Source organism: Eurosta solidaginis, chromosome 5 (genome assembly GCF_040869045.1).
Source record: "Eurosta solidaginis isolate ZX-2024a chromosome 5, ASM4086904v1, whole genome shotgun sequence".
Taxonomy (NCBI): domain Eukaryota; kingdom Metazoa; phylum Arthropoda; class Insecta; order Diptera; family Tephritidae; genus Eurosta; species Eurosta solidaginis.
In genome coordinates this window covers 252,181,613-252,204,073 of record NC_090323.1, presented here as the reverse complement: position 1 = coordinate 252,204,073, position 22,461 = coordinate 252,181,613, and the positions used below count along the sequence as shown (strand labels likewise).

At 32.3% G+C, this 22,461-nt stretch overlaps 1 protein-coding gene across 5 annotated transcripts in view; it reads left to right on the top strand.

The window, feature by feature from the left end:
- The window catches only part of fwd (phosphatidylinositol 4-kinase beta fwd), a 351,706-nt gene that overhangs the window by 39,993 nt on the left and 289,252 nt on the right, over positions 1-22,461 (top strand). For 2 of the 5 annotated variants that reach the window (XM_067789777.1, XM_067789778.1), the window contains exon 2: positions 13,105-13,184. The exons of the other annotated variants lie outside the window; for them this stretch is intronic. The gene's annotated coding sequence lies outside the window, so the exon portion shown is untranslated. The remainder of the gene's footprint in view (positions 1-13,104; positions 13,185-22,461) is intronic. 5 annotated transcript variants of the gene reach the window in all.

The window sequence follows — 22,461 nt, the reverse complement described above, 5'->3', positions numbered from 1 at the left end:
ACGGGCGGACATGGCTAAATGAATTTCTTTTTTCACCCAGATCATTTTGATATATAGAAGTCTATATCTATCTCGATTAGTGTATGTCGCTACAGATTACCGTTATGCGAACAAAGTTAATATACTCTGTGAGCTCTGCTCAGCTGAGTATAATAAAGAACAAAATTCTATCAAAAAAAACGTTAAAGGAAAGAAAAAAAATAAATGAAAACAATAAGAAAAGTAAGAAGGTAAAAAAAAAAACAAATAATAAAGGAAAATAAAACAAAAATTTTACAGGCATACAAAAGTTAATAGAAATGAAATAAAAAAATAAAAACAAAAACGATGGGAAAATTTTAAATAAACGATATAAAAAAATTTACAAAATTAAAAAAAATCTCAAAAATTTAAAAACAAAATTACAAAAGTTAAAACGAAAATAAATGAAAGACTTTCTAAGAAAAAATAATAAAAAATTGTATAAAAATTAAAAAAATTTTTTAATGATAACAAAAGTAAATGATTAAAAAACAGAAAAGCTATTCTAAAAATTTAGGAAAATAACAAAAAAAAAAAAGAAATAAAAAAAATTTAGAAATAATAAAAAAATATATTAACAAACATAGAGGAAAAAATTTAATAAAAAATAACTTTATTTATAAAAATGATAAATGAAAACTCATAATAAGAAAATCAAGCAAAAAGAAATAACAAAAGTTTACAGAAATAATAAAAAGTTACAGAAAAATAACAAATATTAAAAAAAAAAAATTATAAAAAAAAACCAAAAATAAAAATTTACAGAAAGAAAAAAGTTACAGAAAAATAACAAATACTTAAAAAAAGTGACAACTATTAGAACGGAATTGTGAAAATTAAAAAAAATATAAAATAAAAAAAAATATTAAATTAAAAAAATATTAAATAAAAAAAAATATTAAATAAAAAAATATAAAATTAAAAACAATATATAAAAATTAAAAACAATATATAAAAATTAAAAACAATATTTAAAAATTAAAAAAATATTGTAAATTGTTAGATTTAACTTGTATTAAAAATTAAAAAAATATAAAATTAAAAAAATATATATAGAATTAAAAAAAAGACATGAAATGAAAATTACTAGTAAAACAAGTTATGAAAATTAAAAAAAAAATTATAAAACTAAAAAAAAATTTACAAAAGAAAAATCAAATTAAAAAAAAATGAATATAAAAACAAAACAACTCGCGATAGGAATTTGAGTCTGTAACAAAAATGTGTCAGGTTATTGGTAACTCTTTTTATCATTGCATCGATTATACAGATCGGTCGGTATTTAGTAAAAGAAAACAGTAGTATGTATATAAAAGTCAAAATTTTTAAGTTAACTCTTTCAGATCTTCGTACATGTGTAACTGTGCGATATGTTCGTACTTTAAACTACTTAACATTCTTGTTTATTTATTTAATTAACAGCTAGCGCCAGCGCTTTAAGAGCTTTATCTCTCTTATGACAAACAACACTAATTTTAATTGCAAATAAACTCACCTAAAGCAATGTTAAATATTTAAAAGAAAAAAATTCCATTGCTAATAAACAACTGACTTTTTCACATTCAACGCTTTTGAATTGTTTATTATAAGATCCGAAATTCCACGCTGTTTGTTTGCTTTAAATGCCGGTCGAACGTTTCCTCTCTCAAAATATGTACATTTCATACCAGATTCGTGCAAAAATTTGGGCTTTTATGTTAAAACAAAAGAAAAAAAAACCAGCACCAAAACAATAACAAGTAGACAAACATACGAATATGTTGAATCCATACGATTTGACTTGAATTTATTGTTATTAATAGCATAACGCGCTTTTAACAACAATCGTTTCCTCTTTTACGCCAAATTTTTGCGCCACATTGCTTCTGAAACTAAAACTCGTACTGCCACACTCCAAACAAATTTAAAGTTTTCGTTATATTTTATATATGGATATATATATTTAATTTGCATTTGATTGATTTTAAAGAGTTAATTGGATTTAGTTGCTCTCGTTGTGAACTATTTAAGCCAAATAATTATCTTCTTGACATAATGCTGGAAAAAACCATCCCGAAATAGTGATGAAACGGTCCGGAACACAACCAGCTTTGAAAATATTCGAAAAAGATAAAAAAAAACAATCCATAATAGTTATGAAATGATTGATATGATCCTGAAAACATTTTCGAAACAAATTCGAAATGATCCCGAAATAGTTATGAAACTATCAAAAAAGTTTTCTGAAACTATTCCCAACTCAACCATGTTCACCTTTGAATGTCCGAATTCCCCCAAACCGTGACCTATTAGAGGTCTGCCACCTTAGTAAATATATAGTGATGAGTATATTTGATTTGTGATCGGTATGCATGGCAGTGGCATCATGTCTCCAAGATACAGTTGTTCATAAACCTTGGTAAAATGCATAAATAATTTCATGTTTGCGTTAGAGAAGCTAACAAAGCTGTGGACGATTGGCGTGAGAGCGTCTATCATCAGCCACAGAAGTCCCCTTCTAAATTGTGTCGTTGCCGAGTTTTATGTTAGCTTCACAATGTAACACACTTGATAGTTCAACTCACAGACTTTAAGAATACCTCCACATGGAGCTCAGTTACATATGTATGTATATGTATATGTAAATACTGACATGCTACATATGTATATGGCTGAAAGGCATTTCGCTTGTAGATTGTAATAATTTTCAATAATAAAAAGAAATTTGTGTCAACCGGAATGTGGTGAAGTCAGCGTGCATTTGTCGTGTAGCTTTGTGTTTGCCTTCATTCATTTAATATTTCAAATGCTTGTGCATAGTAAGTACATATTTTTATTTAGTTGGTTTGTCGTTGCGATCAAAAATTTGTCCTATTTCTCACGCGCCCAGAAGCAAAGCAATGAAAACGTCTGTTTTATGTCAGCAATGCCGGAAAGCTAAAGAGTAAGTAATTTAGTGGTGGAGGGCTGCGCTGGTTGCTTGGTATGATAGTGATGTTAGGTGTTTATAACAAATTTCAGTGATTACCTTCTCTATGTAGTTTTATACTTCCATTTTTTATTACAAGTGATTTTGTTTTCATCTTTCATACGTTTCCTGAAAATTTAAAGGCTTTAAAACCTTGATTATAACTGGTTATTTGTAAGTGTAACAAGTGCAATTGTTGAGCAAACTAACGGCCTCACGACAGCCGGTTCTAAGTTTTGAAGCAACACGGCTTCAGCAGCAAGTCTTTTTTGATTATAAGTGCAGCCAAACAAACTAAAAAGAACAAACTTTAAAATAAGGCGACCGCCAAGAACATATATAAAGTAATAAAAAATAAAAAAAAAACTATATAAGAAAATAAGAAAAAATTAACAAAAATATAAGAAAAAAAAAAAAAAAAGTAAAGAAAAAATTAAAAAAAAATATAAATTAAAAAATAGCAAAAAAATCTCTAATTATAAAACAAATGATAAAAAAATAAATATAAAGAAATTTTTTAAGCAACTACTAGAATTTAACCCAAGTATGCCGACAGGCCTCCAATTTTTTTAGTATCGTTCTTTTAACATAAAATATTTTAAAAATTCATATAAATTAAAAAAAAATATTATTCAAACGATTTTGTAGGGTGTACTACATGTAGTACGTTCGGCACATACACAAGGGAAAAGTAGTAATTTTTGGTTATATAGGTTTTTATTCTTCTAGAGTACTTATTATTTCATTTAAAGTTAAAAAAAGAAAAGAATTTTTTTTGTACTCTAGTGCCGAGCGCACTACATATGTTACGCCAGCAAATAAATCAACAAAAATCACATTGGGTTTTACACTTTCGCTACTGGTGTACCTCAATTTCTACAACTATTTTTAATGAAAATATACAAAAAACAGAACAAAACAAAATGGGCTTAAATATTTTTTTCTTACCGATTACGCGACATCTTCACAATTTAGACAATTTCACAAAACTCGCATTTTTGATATTAAAAAAGGCAATCAAGGAATTGCAACAGAAACCTTTTTCAAAGCCAACTATGATGCCTGTTTTGTACAGTAGCACGGCGACAGGTTGGTTACTTAGTTCAAATTAATCTTTACGAAATATTTTGAAAATAACAGGTGTACTACATGTAGTACCATCGGCATATTTGGGTTAAAGAGCAAACAACAAAAATTAAAGCAATGATTTACATAAAATTAAGAAAAAGAAATAAAAGGGTATTGAAAATATATAAACAAAAATATAAAAAAATTATGATAAAAAATATGTTTATTAAGAAAAAGAAATAAAAAATATATCAAATAAGATTAAAAAAGTTTATTTGAATGAAATAAAAAGAGGAGAAGAAATAGCAAAACTAAAAATTCAATGTGTACATAATTTATAAAATAATAATAAACAATTACATTAGTAAGGATCATAGGCTAGTTAGACCTAATTATGCTTGGTGCAAATAAACGCTTTATTTCACCTTCTTGCCCAACGTTTCGCTGAATATTCCAGCATCATTAGGGGCTACCCTATTTATTTTTCATAAAAAGATAACAAACATTATTATATATGAATAAACATTCATGACATTTAACATGTAGAACAACCAATTTCACTTACAATAACAATAAACAGTATGAACACTTAAAGATTAATCATCCGTACCACCTTGTAGTTTTTTCATTACTAAAATTATTACTTAAACATAACATGTATGCAGCGCCTATGCAGTCGTAGTCTTCTTTTTTGTTGATCGTCTTTTCTCTTTTTCTCAATATGTGCAAGCTTTCCAATCTGTATCTGGCATGGCGGAACGATACAAGGTGGCAGCATGGGACAGTTGATTATAAGCTTTTTTTATTTGATTTGATACATCAACTTCCGGCGCAGTACGATTTACACATTTGTCCATTGAATTTACAAAAACAAAGTACATGCAATTTTTATTTATGTTTGTAGGTATGTCGCCATGCTGCCACATTGTATCGTTCCGCCATGGTATCTGGTCAATTCTCGTTTTTCCTTATCAATAATTTTGGGGTTTGTTAAAATCAGCTGTATGGCCACTGCTTATTATGTGTTGGGAGAGCGCAGTGCTTGGCTTTTGTTTTTTCACGTCTGCTTTGTGTTCGGCTATTCGTATACCAAGCTCTCGTTTCGTAGTTCCGATATAAATCTTATCACAGTTTTCGTTCTCTTTTCCATTGCATTCTATTTTGTATATCACATTACATATCACTCATGTAACCGTATAAATGCCTTATAAAGTGTGTAAACGTATAAATTTATCTAGTTTACGCACGAGCTGTCAAATTTTGTATGAAAAATCATTTACACAATTTGTATAAATTTACGCGCACATTTCATTGTGTAAACGCGGTAAACTCAAAGGAATGCAACCTTGCAGACATTACAGACGGCATTTTCATCAAAAATATCCAACATCAGCAAGTAAAGGCGTTTTAGTTTTGATTTTTCACTTAATCTTGGTATTTTTTAATTTGTATAACAATCAAAAAAATTTTTTTGGAAATAATACAGCTGAAAAACAATCAAGTTTATCAAGAGTATTACTAGGTGCGTTCATATAACCGCGTGTGTAAATGGATATAATTTTACACCTTATAAGTTTATATGCTATCATGAGTCCCCCTATTGTTTTGTTGTAGCTTGTCTATTGGATCTTTTGTTCTTGTGTAAATTTTGGATAATGTGTTGTTGGATTTGTAGGCTAAGGTGATGTTTTGTTCTTTTAGTATGTTGTGGTCTATTGTACTAAGCTGGGATATATGTGACGCTGTAATATTTCTTTTATTATCAAATGGTCGGGTAATTATTATTTTTCAAGATAGTGTGTATTTTTTCTATATTAGTTTCATGGAATTTTTCGTGGCTAATCGTCATTATTTTTCGTATCATATTCTTCGCTGTATTGATTTTATACTTTCTTGGTTGTGAGGATAAAAAATGAATGAGGCGACCAGAGGATGTTGGCTTCGAGTACCAATTTAAAATAATACTGTTGTTGGCTTTGTGTATGCGAACATCTAGAAAACAGATGCTCTCATTCTCTTCCATTTCTATTGTAAATTGTTGTTGTTGTTGTTGTTGTAGCGATTAGGTTACTCCCCGAAGGCTTTGGGGAGTGTTATCGATGTGATGGTCCTTTGTCGGATACAGATCCGATACGCTCCGGTAACACAGCACCATTAAGGTGCTGGCCCGACCATCTCGGGAACGATTTATATGGCCACATTAAACCTTCAGGCCATCCCTCCCTCCCCACCCCCAAGTTCCATGAGGAGCTTGGGGTCGCCAGAGCCTCGTCTGTTAGTGAAACGGGATTCGCCGCTCGAAGGTGAGGTTGACAATTGGGTTGGAGAAGCTATATATTGCGCTACACAACCCCTTGAATCCCATTGTAAATTGTAGTTTGTGGTGGTATTTGTTTAGTGTCTCGAGGATTATATTCACGTCTGCGTTTCACTAGCTGTATTTCGTTGCTAACTAGTACAATTAAAACACTAGCTAGCTTACTGAATTGCATAGAAAGCAACAATAAAAAGTAATCTAGTTGAGTTGGCTAAGCGCTTTCAGTTGAAACCGCTTAGGTAATTGTCGACCTGATTGATAGTGTTGTATAGTGTTGCATATTCAAAAATAGAGCACTATTGTTAACGAGCGAATGAAATGAACATACGAATGTGCAGATAAACAAAAATAACAAAATAACAGCGTGACGGCAGGGTGACATACATACAAAACACACGCATTTCATGTATTTTGTTTTTGTAATTCTCTGGTTGAGTGTGAAAAACATACTGCGCTAGAAGTAGAAATGTCATAGCAGCGAAAAAAAGTAACAATTAGCTGATAAACCTCCACCATCTGTACGGTTTTTGCATAATGAAACTGTTTAGCTAGTTGAAGCGTTTTCTTCAAGCTCGCTTGAAAAAAATACACCTACTATTGCAAAAATGTCGTCTACATATTTGGTGATAAATTTAATGTCAATACTATGTTGTTGTTTATCTCCGAGATGGTGTTGTCAGTTAGGTCGTCTATGACAATATCGGCTGTTGTTGGTGAGAGCGGATTTCCCATGGGCATTCCAAAAGTTTGAGTGTATAGTTTGTTATTGCACATGAAATAATTGTTTTCTCTGAGGCAGAAGTCAAGTATTTGTTGGAATTTTGCTTTTGTGATGTTAGTTGTGTGTTGAATTTTGTCCCATTTTCTCATTATTATTCTAATTGCTAACATTATAGGTATATTTATAAACAACGACACGACATCAAACGAAACTAGTATATCTTCTTCACAAACATTAATATTGCTTAATCTATCTTTCAAAATGTATGCATTTTCCACATTATGATTATTAGATATAAGTTGCTTAAGAGTTTTTCCGATAAATTTTGATAGGGCACCATAAGCGAGGAGGAAATGGGTCGTAAGGGCATCTGCGGCTTATGAATTTTCGGCAGTCCATATAATCTTGGTGCCGCGGCGGCTGTGCAAGTTAGTTGCTGTTTCTCTCTTTTGCTGATTTGTTTTGTTTTGTAAAGGTCTTCGACTATTTTGTTGTTTTTTCGCTGTAGTGTGTTGGTTGGGTCTGTTCTTGTGATTTTGTATGTTTTTTTGTCTTCCAATAATGTAAACAATTACGAAAAGTAAGAAAAAGGTTAACTAATAAAATCTCAAATCATTTAAAGAAAAAGAGAAAAAAGTAAGTATCTAAAATAAATAGAAAAATTTTTGGAAATTCAAATAATGCAATAAAAAACTTAAAATAATTACTTATTATGGCTTTTATTAAGTATGAAAGAGAATCGAGTTAAGATTAAAAAAATTGATACACATAAGTACAAAAAAGGAAAGAAAATCCCATAGAATAAAAAAAGGGTTAATGTGAAAAAAAAATAGATAAATATAAATATAACATAAAAAGTAATTATAAAAAATATTCAAAAAATAATAAGTGCAAAAAAAAGGAAGAAAATCCCATAGAATAAAAAAAAAAAGTAAAAAGGGGTTAATATAAAGAAATAAAAAAATAAACTATAAATATAAAAAATATTTAAAAAATAAATATCAAAATTTTCAAAAAATAAAAAAGGTTTAAAAAAAATAATATCAAAAAAGGAAATAAAATCCCATCGAATAAAAAGAGGTTTATTGACCCTTTCAAAATGGGGTTAATATAAAGAAATGAAAAAAAATAACTACAAATGTAAAAAATATTAAAATAAAATTTATGTAAAAAATATTGCAAAAAACAAATACATAAAAAATATTTAGAAATAAAAAAGGGCAAAAAATAATAAATGTTTAAAAATGTAATAAATCAGTTTGGTCGTTAAAACAAACTTCTGATAACACTACGGACTCAATCAGTCTATGTGAGGTCCTCATGGACCGGCCAGTTCAACCTACCTATAGCTTATTATTCTAGTCTACTACCCTTTTAAACTTGTTTTATATCTAAGTTGCCATGGTCTTTAACCGATCCCGTCCATTTTTACTAGAAATATTTTCTGCTATTATGAAAATATGTGTACACAATTTCATTACGATATGTTAATTTTTCTTCGAGTTATGGCTCCCGAAACATAGAAAATTGCTTAGTCGTAAAACGGACGGCGCCACGCCCATTTTTTTAAATTTGAAGTTTTTCCTATTTATTGTTATAAATCCACTTGGGAAATGAAATACCATTGATATAAAGCTCTTTTTTGCAAAGAAATAACTTATTTTATTCGTCCACGACCCTTTTAATAATCTTTTATATAAAAGTGGGCGTGGTCCTTAACCGATTTCGTTAATTTTTCTTCAAAGCATTCCTTATTTTGATTTATGATTAATAATATTTGTAAAATTGATTTTATCACAAGTGGGCGGTGCCACGCCCATTTTAAGATTTTTTTTCAAATTTTTATCCAGAGTCTCAATATCAGTCCACATGTCAAATTTCAGCATTCTAGGTGTATTATTTACTAAATTATCATGTTTTTTGTGTTTTCCAAAATGTTATATATATAAAAAGTGGGCGTGGTTATCATCCGACTTCGCTCATTTTCAATACCAATCTATTCTGGGTCCAGATAAGCTCGTGTACCAAATTTGGTGAAGATATCTCAATATTTACACAAGTTATCGTGCTAACGGACGGACGGACGGACATGGCTCAATCAAATTTTTTTTTTCGATACTGATAATTTTGATATATGGAAGTCTATCTATCTCGATTCCTATATACCTGTACAACCAACCGTTGTCCAATCAAAGTTAATATACTCTGTGTGCAAAGCACGCTGAGTATAAAAATAGGCAAAGTTTACATAGCAAATCCAATAAAAAGTTGACATGCAAATATGCAGATATATATTAACTTTAGCACTTCTACACTGAATAGTCAAGTACGATCAAGTAGTAAAATATTCCAAATTCGGTAAGCAATAAAAATTTAGAAGATAGTAAATCTTGAGATTGGCCATCTGTTAAATAGTAGCAATGAGAAGCTGGTGCGCAGTAGCTGACTCAAAATGAGACCCAGTATGCAAGTTTATGAGTTTGTTAGTGTTGGAGGTTTAAATTGTAGGTCATGTAGCTACGCACAGGCAGGCAGGCAGCAGCAGGAGCAACAACAACCTAACTTGGCAATGTTTCTAATCAGATAAACTCTTTTGAGCAACATCTTGTCAGCGTCATAATTTTCTGTTGAGCTTGTAAAAATTTCATAAAAAAATTTTTCTCGTTCGTTTGTTGTTTTTGTACAAAGTGCTTCATAACTTAATTTGCATAAGCAGGTAGAGCGACAGAAGCCAACGATGGGGCTTGGGGAAAAAGGACAAAGTGTGAAGTAATAAATAAAATTTAAAAATGCTGTAAGGGACCAGATATCTTCGGGTTGATGCATGAATCTGAATTATGTCAGAATTCTTTCGGCTTTTTTATTTCTTTTCTTTCTTTTTTTTATTTCAAGGAAAAAATTGTTTGAACTTTTGTTTTTTTTGTGAATTATTTAATTTTTTTTTTTTTAACTTTTTTTTCAATTATTTAATTTTTTTTGAACATTTTGATTTCATTTCTTTTTTTCGAATATTAAATTTTTTTTTGCAATTTTTTAATGTGTTCAAAAAAATTGTTTAAAGATTTTTTTACCATTTATTATTTTTTGCCCTATTTTATAAAATAACTCCGTCCTCTTGGCAAATACTAGAAGCTTCCTAGGACTTAAGCCACTTGCTGCTTCTAGATCTGACAGCTGTATCACTCCTAATAGCTGGAGTCTTAGCCTGGCAAGTGCAGGGCAAGAGCACAGAACGTGCTCGATCGTTTCCTCCTCCAACCCGCACTTCCTACATCTGCTATCACTGACCAAGCCTATTTTAAAGGCATGTGGCGCCAGAAGGCAGTGTCCAGTCAGAATACTAGCTATAAGCTAAGCTATAACTTAGCAAAAAATAGTTTTGAGTCAATGGTATTTCACTTATCAAGTTTTATTGTAAGATGAAATGGGGAAACATTTTTTTTAAACGGGCGGTGCCACGTGTTATGTAGAAAAGTAATTTATCTGAAATGAAATGTACAATTGAAGCTCACGCTGAGTATATAATGTTCGGTTACACCCGAACTTAGACACCTTAACTTGTTTTTTTTTTGCTCTTTACAGAGTTTGTTGCTGATTTGTTATCGCTTTTTTTAAATTTTTATGGTCATGCGCTGTATTTTTTTTTATTGAAGTTAGATTACTTAATAAACGAATTCTTCTTTATTTATTGTTTGTATATGCTTGAAATTCCCTAAAAAGGTTTAAGCAATATCCTTGAGTTTTATGGTTTTAACATTTTTTCATGTTTTAGCTGAATAGCCAAATAAAAATTTACTGTTATACTAATCAAGCGATGCCTCGTTCTAGAGAGTTAAGCTGCAGACACTGGTGTTTTATCGGTAACCGTGTCGGTAACCTTATAACAGCTGATTCGACCAACCTTATGGGAATCAATGCAATCGATTATCGGTGCCGCTAAGGTCGTAACCGTATCGTGGCCAACCAATTGGTTTTTGGTTTCCGTCGTAACGATAAACAGCCGATTACGTTAGGGATATGACTACAGCGATACGACTAACGGCACCAATGACTCCGCTTTTACTCATAACTAAAAGTTGCAACATTTTAGCAGAGGTAGAGATTATCAAATGTAATGGACGCACTCATGTTTTTGTTTATTTGAGGGTCTTTACACCGTTAAAAAATTTTAACCAAAATTTGAAAACTCTCTCAGAATTAGTTACAAGAAACCCCTTACAGAGACTACAGTTATCTTAATATACATATGTACATACATACATATATCTTCTGTACGTACATATGTTTGTGCCTAAACTCCTTTATTCGTGTGTTCAAAGGAATTTGAGGATGCTTTAAATTCACAATTTAGTGCGGGAAGTGGACCAAGGAGTAACCATTTTCAAAAAATCAAATTTATGATGCGATTCGCTGGGTTCGACCTATTCTAAATAAAAATAGTGTATGTTGCGATTTGCTTAGATTTTGGTATAGGGGTACTTCCGTGACTCATTTGAAAACATTTTTCTTTTCGGAAAGTGGACCAGGGACCGACTGTAGGGTTATATTTATATTCAACTTTAAATGTACCTACATTAAATAAATTGAATTTTTGGTTCTTGTTAATTTTTTATATTTCAATTTTGAAATGATTGTTTCAAAATTTTTCATTCTGATATAAAATTTTAAAACAAATTGTTAGCATACATTTAGGAGTCATTATAATAAAGATATTTTATAAAAATAAAATAGTGCGTGTACAATAAATAGTGGTATAATTAATGACTACCACATTGTTTTCGAAGCTAGATTTGGTAAGAGCTTATCACCAAATTCCAATGGTAGAAGAGGATATCTATAAAACTGCAATTACTACGCCTTTTGGCATGTTTGAATTTGTACGAATGCCTTTCGGGTTTAGAAACTCCGCGCAAACTTTTCAACGGTTTATTAATGAAGTAGTTAATGATTTAGACTTTGTTTTTACATATATTGATGATCTCTTAGTGGCAAGCGAAAATGAACAACATTTCAAAGATCTTCGCGTACTATTTCAGCGCCTCACGGAGTACGGTTTAAATATAAAACCAAGTAAATGTACTTTTGGCGTAACAAATGTTGACTTTTTAGGACATAATATTTCTGAAACGGGAATTAGGCCCTCGGAAGAAAAAGTTTTAGCCATTCGAAATTTTGATCGTCCAAAATCTATTAAGCAGGCACAAAAATTTATTGGTATGGTTAATTATTACCATCGATATATACCAAAATTAGCAGAGTTTACGACAGTTATCTATGATTTAATTAATAGAACAAATAAGAAGCGAGACATGATTTTAATTTGGGATGATACATTAATTGTAGGGTTATATTTATATTCAACATTAAATGTACCTACTTTAAATAAATTGAATTGTTGGTTCTTGTTAATTTTTTATATTTCAATTGTGAGACATTTTTCATTCCGGGAAATGAACCAGGGGTCGACCTATTCTAAATAAAATTAATGTATGGTGCGATTTGCTTGAAATTTGGGACAGATGTAATTCCTTGACAAGCTTATTATTTGAAAACGTATTGTGAGAAATCGCATTCAGGAGAAAGAGAAGGAGGATCCAAAGAAAAGTAGAAAAGGGGTGGGGAGAAGAAGGAAAGTGGGAGTAGGAAGTTGAGATAAAACTAGAGAAAGAGCGAGGGAAATATATAAAGGAGAGGAAGCCGGAAAAAGAAAAGATGGAGAGGAGAAAAATGGCAGATAAAGTAGAAAATAACGGGATAGAGAGTGAAGAAAAAAAGGTATGTCCACTTTTAAATGTAGGCAAACCAGTTTTCGGTCAGAACGAAGTTTGCTGGGTACTCTAGTTTGAAATATAATTATATATTTCAAGATGTCCTTAAATCAGTTTAACGATTATCGGAACTGATTTATAACAATACGATGCATTTCAAAAACTTACCCTAATATATTATCTTTCTACTTAAATTATTAAAAAAAAAATAATAATAAAAACGAAACTACTTATTTTAAAAATACACTTTATTTTCTTTCAGGTATGTTTAAAATTGATGCTAGACAATCATCCAAAGTTTTTCATTCATCGATGAGGAAACGTGAATGGCCGAAACTGCGAGTAGGTATCTGGAAATATTCACCGCATCTTGCCCACATAAACTATATCTTGAATATCTAAAACGTAACATAATTTTATGTGCAATACAATGTTTTTACTGGTCCATTAATAGTATTGGCAAATTGCGTCAGCTTAGTATTGATATTTATTTTATTTTCATATATACTCATGCAGATTTGGCATGCTTAACCATACAAATACGTTTTTAATTCAATACTTTTCATATTTTCTACGTTCCAAGCTGTGTGCATATAGAGCCCTATTTTTATAAGCTCTATTGTTCTTTACCTTTCAGCCTTTAATGTATCTAACTACATCGTCAGGCTTTAAACTCCATATCACGAGAGAATTAAGAGTCACGCCACCTAGATGGGAGAGTCTCTGCTTTGTTAGAGCGACGTTTTGAGGACCCCTTATCTAGCCCAACATCTCCAGCCCAATCGAAAAGGGAGAGCGCAATATTTAATTGCACAATATTTAATGTCAATTTAATACGGGCAAATTTACTTAATTACATTTGTTTTTTTTTATAAAATATCGAGTTGGGTTAGCTTAAGAAGATGAGAATGTATTTAATTCCATAATATTTAATGTTAATTTAATACGGCTTAGTTAAATTGATTTCAATAGTGTTTTAAAATATTAATTTATTCATTCATTTCTATGACGCAGGGCGTTCCATTGGATATCGTTTCCTCGTGCATCCCTGTGATGCAGATTACTCTTATCTGAATACCCTTGTGTGTCAAATCCATTGGACTTCAGTAACTGGGGTCCACAAGACAGGAGAATAAACCCCCTTGAGGGCATCCCCTAGTGGTCACACTTGACTCAGTTGCCCCTCCCAGCTCCAAACTATTTTTTTTTCTCTTTATGTTCAAAAGCTTAATGTGTCGTGTTGTCGAAAGCCCCTTAGATGTCAATTAAAACACAGAGAGGATTTTCCTGACGTGATAGGCAAATTGATTCCCACATAGAGTACGTTTGTTTAGAGTTAAGGAGAAACAAACTGAGGCTAAATGGCTGATGTGACGAGGGCAGCTGCTCGGGCTTTCCGGGCTTTGGTATGAACACTAGAAAAGCTATATTTTTTACTCCCTGCTGTAACAGACAAGGATACACTCCATCTGATCCTGGTGACGTGAGTGGACTGAAGGTAGACAAACAGTGGTAAGTTTCGTTGATAGGCTTTTTTCTCTACCACCCATGGTCGGCAAGCATGCTATTATATGTGATTTTTCATAGTCTGCTCCAGTCCGGAAGGTGAGTTTTAAGTAAGAGTTTACATGTCACCTCATTTTGTTTGGCGGATCTCTAATCCGTCTTCTTCAGATCGCGAAATACATTTTTATCCTTAACAGCAGCTTTAGTGCAAAAAAAAAAAAAAATTAAAATAAAACTGCTGTTAAGGCTTGCATAAAATACTTCAAAATTTGTATGTAGAATTTTCAGAATTTTATTTCAGTTATCAGCTTCTTAGCCGAATCTATTCTCATCTAGCAAAGTACAAGATCAAAGTCTCAGAAAATTCGTATTTATTTTTTACAATTTTTTCTAAGTGGTATTTTAGACAGAAATCTTAAACGCCCTTCGGAAAAAAATTTTCAAATTTATAGCTCTACTTTGTCGGATTAAAATACATTGGGGTAACAAAGCTGCATACTCGAATAACTTCTAAAAAATTTAAGTAAAAAATTCCCACCCATTTTTTCGAAAACGTTTTTGAGCATGTTTTTCAAGAAGAGTACAATTTATAAAATTTATTAATATCAATTTTTGTTGTTATATCGGCCTACTGATTTTAAGATCGCGGGTATTATTAATATCTTTTGTTGCTATTTTTTTGTTCGTAATTATATGTTTAATATTTCACACAGATAGACAATCCTGACTTTAAACGAAGTCATACTCAAACGTGTTTGTCTGATGATATCTTACGAAAACGAAAGATAAAATGTGTCAATGCAGCCGTTACTGATACTTTGTTGCGTTCGCTGTTGTTGGTGGTGGTGTTACTCACTGTTCCGTTCAAAGCTATTGATACTCGCACTCAACAATTTATCAAATTTTTAATTTCCTGTTGCTATTTTTACACCATCGATAAACTGACTTAAGCTGGTGGAACAAGTAGTGACTAGTAAAGCAGCTTAATGACTGAAACATAACGACAACATCAAGCAGAAGCAAAATTTATGTATGAATAATGCTTAATGGCAAATGATAAATTAATTGAATGTATTAAAACAAAATGTGCATATTTTATTTCTGTTGTCGTTATTATGTTTGTCGAATATTTTTGTATTTTTTCGTTTTATTTTTGTACAACTTATTTGGTTATTTAATATGTATTTGATAGCTCAGTTTGTTGTTGCTGTCTGTTGAACCACTTAACGTTTAATGCATTCGTAATGAAGCTGATATAATTTTTTTTGTTTAATTTGGATTTATTAACGGAATAACTTATTTATTGACATTTTTTCCTATTAATTTCTTTTTAATTTATCTTTATTTTTAACTCTTTTTTATTTCCTTTATATTAGGTCGGTTGAATGTTTGTCCGTATTTTTAATACCAATCTTGCAATCGATTTTTAAGTAAATTCTCATTGAGCTATAAACGTGAAACTTCACATATAGGTTAAAACACCGTGACAAGTATCGAATGGAAAAAATTTCGTTAGGTGGCGCACGGATCGAAATAATTAGATGAGAATTTAACTAACTTCTCGATAAGCTAGAGACTTGAAATTTCAAACTTAATTCAGAGGCCGATGACAGTATAAAACATAATACAAAAAGTGTCGATGGGGGGCGCACGAATTGGGATATTAAGAAAAATCTTACGGATTGGGGAGAATCTTGCGATCAATTTTCAAGGGACTTCCCATTGAGACGCAATCTTGGAACTGCATCCACTTACATTCAAACTTGGTATATATGAACAATTTTCAAGTAGCTTAAAAACTAATGTAGCTTGACATATTTTTCTGATATAGTATATATTATACACATACAACTATTGTATGTATTTTGAATTAATAAAAGTAAGTTTTTCACCTTGTAATAAATAAGGCACTACCCTTTTCCACCTAGAACTAAACAGTAGAAAATAACAAGTAAGGAAGGCTAAGTTCTGGTGTAACCGAACATTACATAGTCAGCTGAGAGCTTTGGAGACAAAATTGTCTTTTTCATGGATACATACAAATGGTAATACTAAAATCTGTAGCAACTTGCCTTTGCTATCTTTCTTTAGCTATCAATTCGTTTTATTCGATTTTTTTTTTAATATGAAAATTTGGTTAAATTTGAACGCATTTCTTTATGATTTTTTTTAAATCACCTCTGGAATATTTTCGAAGCGCTCTTAATTATGAGTCCGAAATTGTAGACCAAGGGTGACGTTTTTTGGAACGATTTTCCTTCATCCTTTGTCAAATAAGGGAAAATCACTATGTAGGAAAATGAACCTAGGGTAACCCTGGAATGTGTTTGTATGACATTTTTTTCTTTAAAGTGGGCGTGTTCGTCATCCGATTATGCTGATTTTTATTTAGAAAACATATAGTAAGAGGAGAAACGTTCCTACCAAATTTTATCATGATATCTTCAACGAATGCCAAATTACAGCTTGCAAAACTTTTAAATTAACTTCTTTTAAAAGTGGGCGGTGCCACTCCCATTGTGCAAAATTTTACTAATTTTCTATTTTGCGTCATAAGGTCAACCCACCTACCAAGTTTCATCGCTTTATGCGTCTTTGGTAATAAATCATCGCACTTTTTCGTTTTTTCGAAATTTTCGGTATCGAAAAAGTGGGCGTGGTTATAGTCCGATTTCGTTCATTTTAAATAGCGATCTGAGATGAATGCCCAGGAACTTGCATACCAAATTTCATTAGGATACCTCAAAATTTACTCAAGTTATCGTTTTCACGGACAGACGGACGGGCATGGCTATTGATATATAGAAGTCTATATCTATCTCAATTAGTTTATGCCGTTACGGGGTACCGTTATGTGAACAAAATAAATGTACTCTGTGAGCTCTGCTCAGCTGAGTATAAAAAGAAAGTAAAACAATTTTTAACATTTACTTTATATAAATGGACAAAAGTCAGCGAAAAATATGCCCTTTTCTGAACTTTGATTTTAAAATTTTGGCATAGAAGTTGTAAAAATATTTATGAGAAATAAAAATATAAATTAAATTGTTTTTATTTTGTATTTTTAGTTTGTTTATATTTGGTTTGTTTTACTGTTTATTACATTTCGTTTTTGCCGCTTTTGTTTTATTATTTGTTTGCTATTTCTATTTCTTTTGGTTTTGTGTGCCAGATGTTTTTAAATCAGTTTTTTTTTTAATTTTAATTTTTTTAACTCTATATTTTTATTTTATGAAGCTTTGGCGCAATTAGGCAGCCGTTAGATATTAGCGGCTGTAACATTAAAATGCTGAAAGACATTTGTCGATTGCGATTTGTGCATTGTTAATATGAGACACCGCAAAGTGAATGGTTTGCTTACTTTTTCGCTGTTTGCTTAGCTCTTTTTGGCTGTCTAGTTGGCTAATTATTATTTTTTTTTTGCAACTCTGTGCATACATATACATTTTTATATAGAGCAACTTTCATTTGGCGGCCACCGTGGTGTGATGGTAGCGTGCTCCGCCTACCACACCGTATGCCCTGGGTTCACACCCCGGGCAAAGCAACATCAAAATATTAGAAATAAGGTTTTTCAATTAGAAGAAAATTTTCCTAAGCGGGGTCGCCCCTCGGTAGTGTTTGGCAAGCGCTCCGGGTGTATTTCAGCCATGAAAAGCTCTCAGTGAAAACTCATCTGCCTTGCAGATGCCGTTCGGAGTCGGCATAAATCATGCAGGTCCCGTCCGGCCAATATGTAGGGAAAATCAAGAGGAGCACGACGCAAATTGTAAAAGAAGCTCGGCCTTATATCTCTTCGGAGGTTATCGCGCCTTAGATTTATTTTTATTTTAACTTTTATATTAAGCGTAGGTTGGATGTGTGTTCGATTTTTTTTTCTAAATAAGGTGTGAATTTGTTATTTTGTCAGCGTTTGATGCAAAAAAATTCGAAACCTAAATAAAAAGTATTTATCATAATACAAGAATATTTGAGTCCGTTTCCAGATATAAAAATATGTAGTGCTGAAATGATTCCAAAAGCAATTCCGAAACAGTCCCGAATGGATTCTGAAATGACTCAGAAACTATCTCGAAAATAATTTCAAAATATTACTGAAATGTCATCGGGACTCGATAAAGAAGCAAAAAAAGTGAGTCTTGCGGTGATTGAGGACAGGACGAGGTTTCTGCCACGTCACAGTTGAAAGGTATAAATTTGGCAGCCAGCATGAACAGCAAAGGCAATCTCAGCTTAGAAATAAAACGGAGAATAACTCTTTCCAACAAGTGCTACTTCGGACTGAGTAGGCAATCGAAAAGTAAAGTCCCCTCTCAAAAAACAAAAATCACGCTCTACAAGTCGCTCTATAGAGATGAGATGCTTCTCTGAAAGATTTACGGTCCTGTTCGTAATGCCGACGCCGAGTATCGAACGAGGTATGAGCTGTATGAGCCTTACGCAGATATGACGATAGTGCAGCGAATAAAAACCGAAAGGATTCGCTAGCATGTTATGCGAATGGACGAAGACGCTCTGGCCATGCAAGTATTTCAGTCGACACCGCAGTTTGGAAGCAGAGGAAGAAGAGACCTCCACTGAGTTGAGAGAGGCGGGTGGAGGAGAACTTAACCTCCCTTGGTGCTCCCAATTGACGTCAGTTATCGCGATACAGGAATAGCTGACGGGCTTGTTACGAAACGGCCATTTGATTGAAACGCGGCTCGCTTTGTAATTTGTCTCCAACTTTTGCTATTCCTTTTAAACATTTCGTTTGATATCCATATTTGCGTATCCAATAGTTCTCTTTATTTTTAATTTTAAATAGTTGATAACCTTATGAAATTTTTCTGAGTGGTAACGTCATTGTAAGAGAGCTAGGAACATGACGGAACGAGGAACAGGTGGCCGCCGGAAATCAGCTGATTGGTACTTTTTTTTAAATGATTTGGCACTTGAACTTCCGGCGACGTGCGATTTTGACATTAGTCTATCGATTTACAAAAGCTAAGTACATGGAATTTTTATTTATGTTTGTATGTACAGTACAGTCGGAAAGTATTAGAACAAGATAAAAAATGATGTTGATGTTGAAATAGCCTCAGAATTGTGTTTTTCCAGATAGAAAATGGTCAAGCGAAAGGAAGTATTCGTCGAAATAAGAGTCCAAATCATTATTTTGCAAAAAACAGGGAAACACTATGGAGAAATAACCAAACTTTTGAAAATATCTCTGTGTTCAGTTCATACGGCCATTAGAAGATACCGGGAAACTGAACAAAATACTAACAGAAAACGATCTGGTCGACCAAGAAAGACAAATCAAAGAATCGACAACAAAATATATGCAACGCAAATCGACTAAAATCTGAATGATAAATTCGTGCTGAAATCAATAAGACTTGGATTCGCCAATATCGCTCACGACAGTCAAAGGCCGGCTTAAAGAAAAAGGTATGATTGGACGCATTACTGTCAGAAAGCCACTTCTACGGCCAGTAAATAAACAGAAAAGACTGAAGTTCGCTAAAGAATATGTTGACTGGACTATTGATCAATGGAAATCAGATTTATGGTCAGACGAATCAAAATTCGAACTTTTCGGTAGCCATAGGCGTCAATATGTTCGCAGAAACGTCAATGAAAGATTCAAAACCTGTGCAACATGGCGGTGGCTCAGTGATGGTTTGGGGCTGTTTCAGCTACGCTAGCGTTGGTCAACTAAAAAAATTGAAGGAATTATGAGACAAGAGCAGTATCACAGTATACTCCAACGCCATGCAATACCATCTGGCATTAATTTGATTGGTCGTGAATTCATTTACCAATAAGATAATGATCCGGAACATACATCAAAACTTTGTACTTCTTATTTAGAACGAAAAAAGTCGCAATTGACCTTGATACAATGGAGTGGCCACCACAATGCCCCGATTTAAATCCCTTCGAGCTATTGTGGGAAAAATTGGATTGATGTGTGAGAGATCGAATGCCGACACGCCTTCCTGACCTCTGGGATTGTTTGAACGAAACGTGGAATAATATTCCACATCAAACACTGCGCTGCAGTCATCAAAGCGAAAGGTGGCCATTTTCAAGAAAATCGCTTAAACTAACATACTGTTTTCTTATAAATTTTGATGGAACTTTCAGTAAAATGCTTTAAAAATGTCCTCGGATCGTAGAACTACGTTGAATATACAAAACTACTGCGAAGATGTGAATAATATTTTAGTAAATGATAGGATAAACTGACAAAAACAACTTTTTTCATCTTGTTCTAGTACTTTCCGACTGTACTGTATGTCACCGTGCTGCCAACTTGTATGGTTCCGAATGACTGATGTGTGAAGTATCACCCTATCTCTACTGCCGTTTATAAAAGTCTTATCTCAGAAAACTTAAAAAAAAAACCCGCTGTTTCAGAATTTGCTTGGAAAACGCCCTATCTGAGCATAAATTTAATATATTCTGACAAACATTTACATTCCTTTATTTTATCATCATAATTCCCTTAAGCCCTTTTTATAAAGTGAGTGTTTCCTTAATGGTGTCTTACTGCGCTTATATCAACTAAACCATCTTTATCTATTATTCGTATGCGATCCTAGCAAAGTTCTAGTTCTCTGGCAAGTACATATACGATATTTATTAACGATTTGTTTTTTTTTTTTGTTAAACGCATTTCAACCGAAAAAATAACATATATGAAAAGACCGAAACCCCGAATATAGACTTCTATTTAATAACAGCGAAATAATTACTGGTGACCGCTCATCAATATCTACGTCTTCTCCCGTATGCTGCTGTTGTTGTTTTTTCTCGACTTGGCATCATTTTCCTATTACGAAGTCTGCGTTCAACATTGCGTCGAACGCTAAGTGATCGTCGATAATATTCAAATTCTAGTGGATTTTTCGGGAACAAATTAAAATTACTGGGTATTTTGGAATTACTGCGTAAACCTTTTAGCACAGCCTGTAAATAAGGAATATGAAATAAATAAGTACATTACTATGCACAATTTCGCCTAGAAGAGTTTTAAAAGATAGTGTGAAGAAAGAATTTTAACCTTAAATTTACTAGATATTCAGGATAGATAATGACAAATACAGATTCTAAACAAATGCTCAATTGTTCTTACAAAGATCAAACTCCATACCTTTTGTGTGAAATTCTGCTTCTCTTCTGGACTCATACGCTTCCACGATTTTGCACCTTCTTGCATAATACGTGCGAAACCAAAACTGGGATGTTTATGTTTGAAATATCTTAAAAAGTTTAAATATGGGTGTCGCGTGAGTTGCCTGTGGCTATTCGCTAGTGCACGTCCAAAACTTGGTGCGATCGTTTTGCCAAATTTTAAAGACATCTTTCTCAATTTCTCTTGTTCCCTTTCTATTCTTCTACGTTTGCGACTTTGCTTTGTTGTTCGTTTAGTTTTGGGATTTTGTTTACTTTTCGTAATTTTGCGACGTCCTGCTCGTTGTTTTTTTTGTTGAGGTTGGCTACGCCTCTGGATCATTGAGTTTGTTTCCTTTGCTGATTTGTTTGTTCTTATTTTAGTTGTTATATAATTAATAATTTTACCAATAGTTATAAATAAATGTGTAAACCGATAGATTTAGTGATTCTTTCAATTGTTCAAAGAAAATAAGTAAAATTATTTGTAATATATTTTTCATGACTTTCTGTGATTGTTGTTTTGTGTTGTCTTTTTGTTTCGCTTTATCGAAGATTGACAGGGTTGCGTTCTTGGGCTTAAAAAAATTCTTGGAACAAATTTTTTCGTATCAGAGTACTATTCGCTCGAACAAAAAAAATATTTTCCGCTTGATTGAAAATATAATTTCAAGTTTGAGATTGGCGTTGAGGCTGTGATAAAACCTACTCCCAGTTGTGTTTGAAGGGGACTTAGTAGAATGAAATGGAAGTGGTGCATGAAATGGGAGTAATATTTTACAAAGCGGTGTACAATCTAATTTTTTTTATCAAAATTTGTCAAAAGGGGGTATCAAAAGACGAGCTTCGACTTCCGATTCTAGAATTCGAAAGCGAGAAGTAAAAATGGCGTTTCTGTCAAAGATATAAGCAAATAAGCGCTGCAAATTTGGGATTTGTTATTTGCATGATT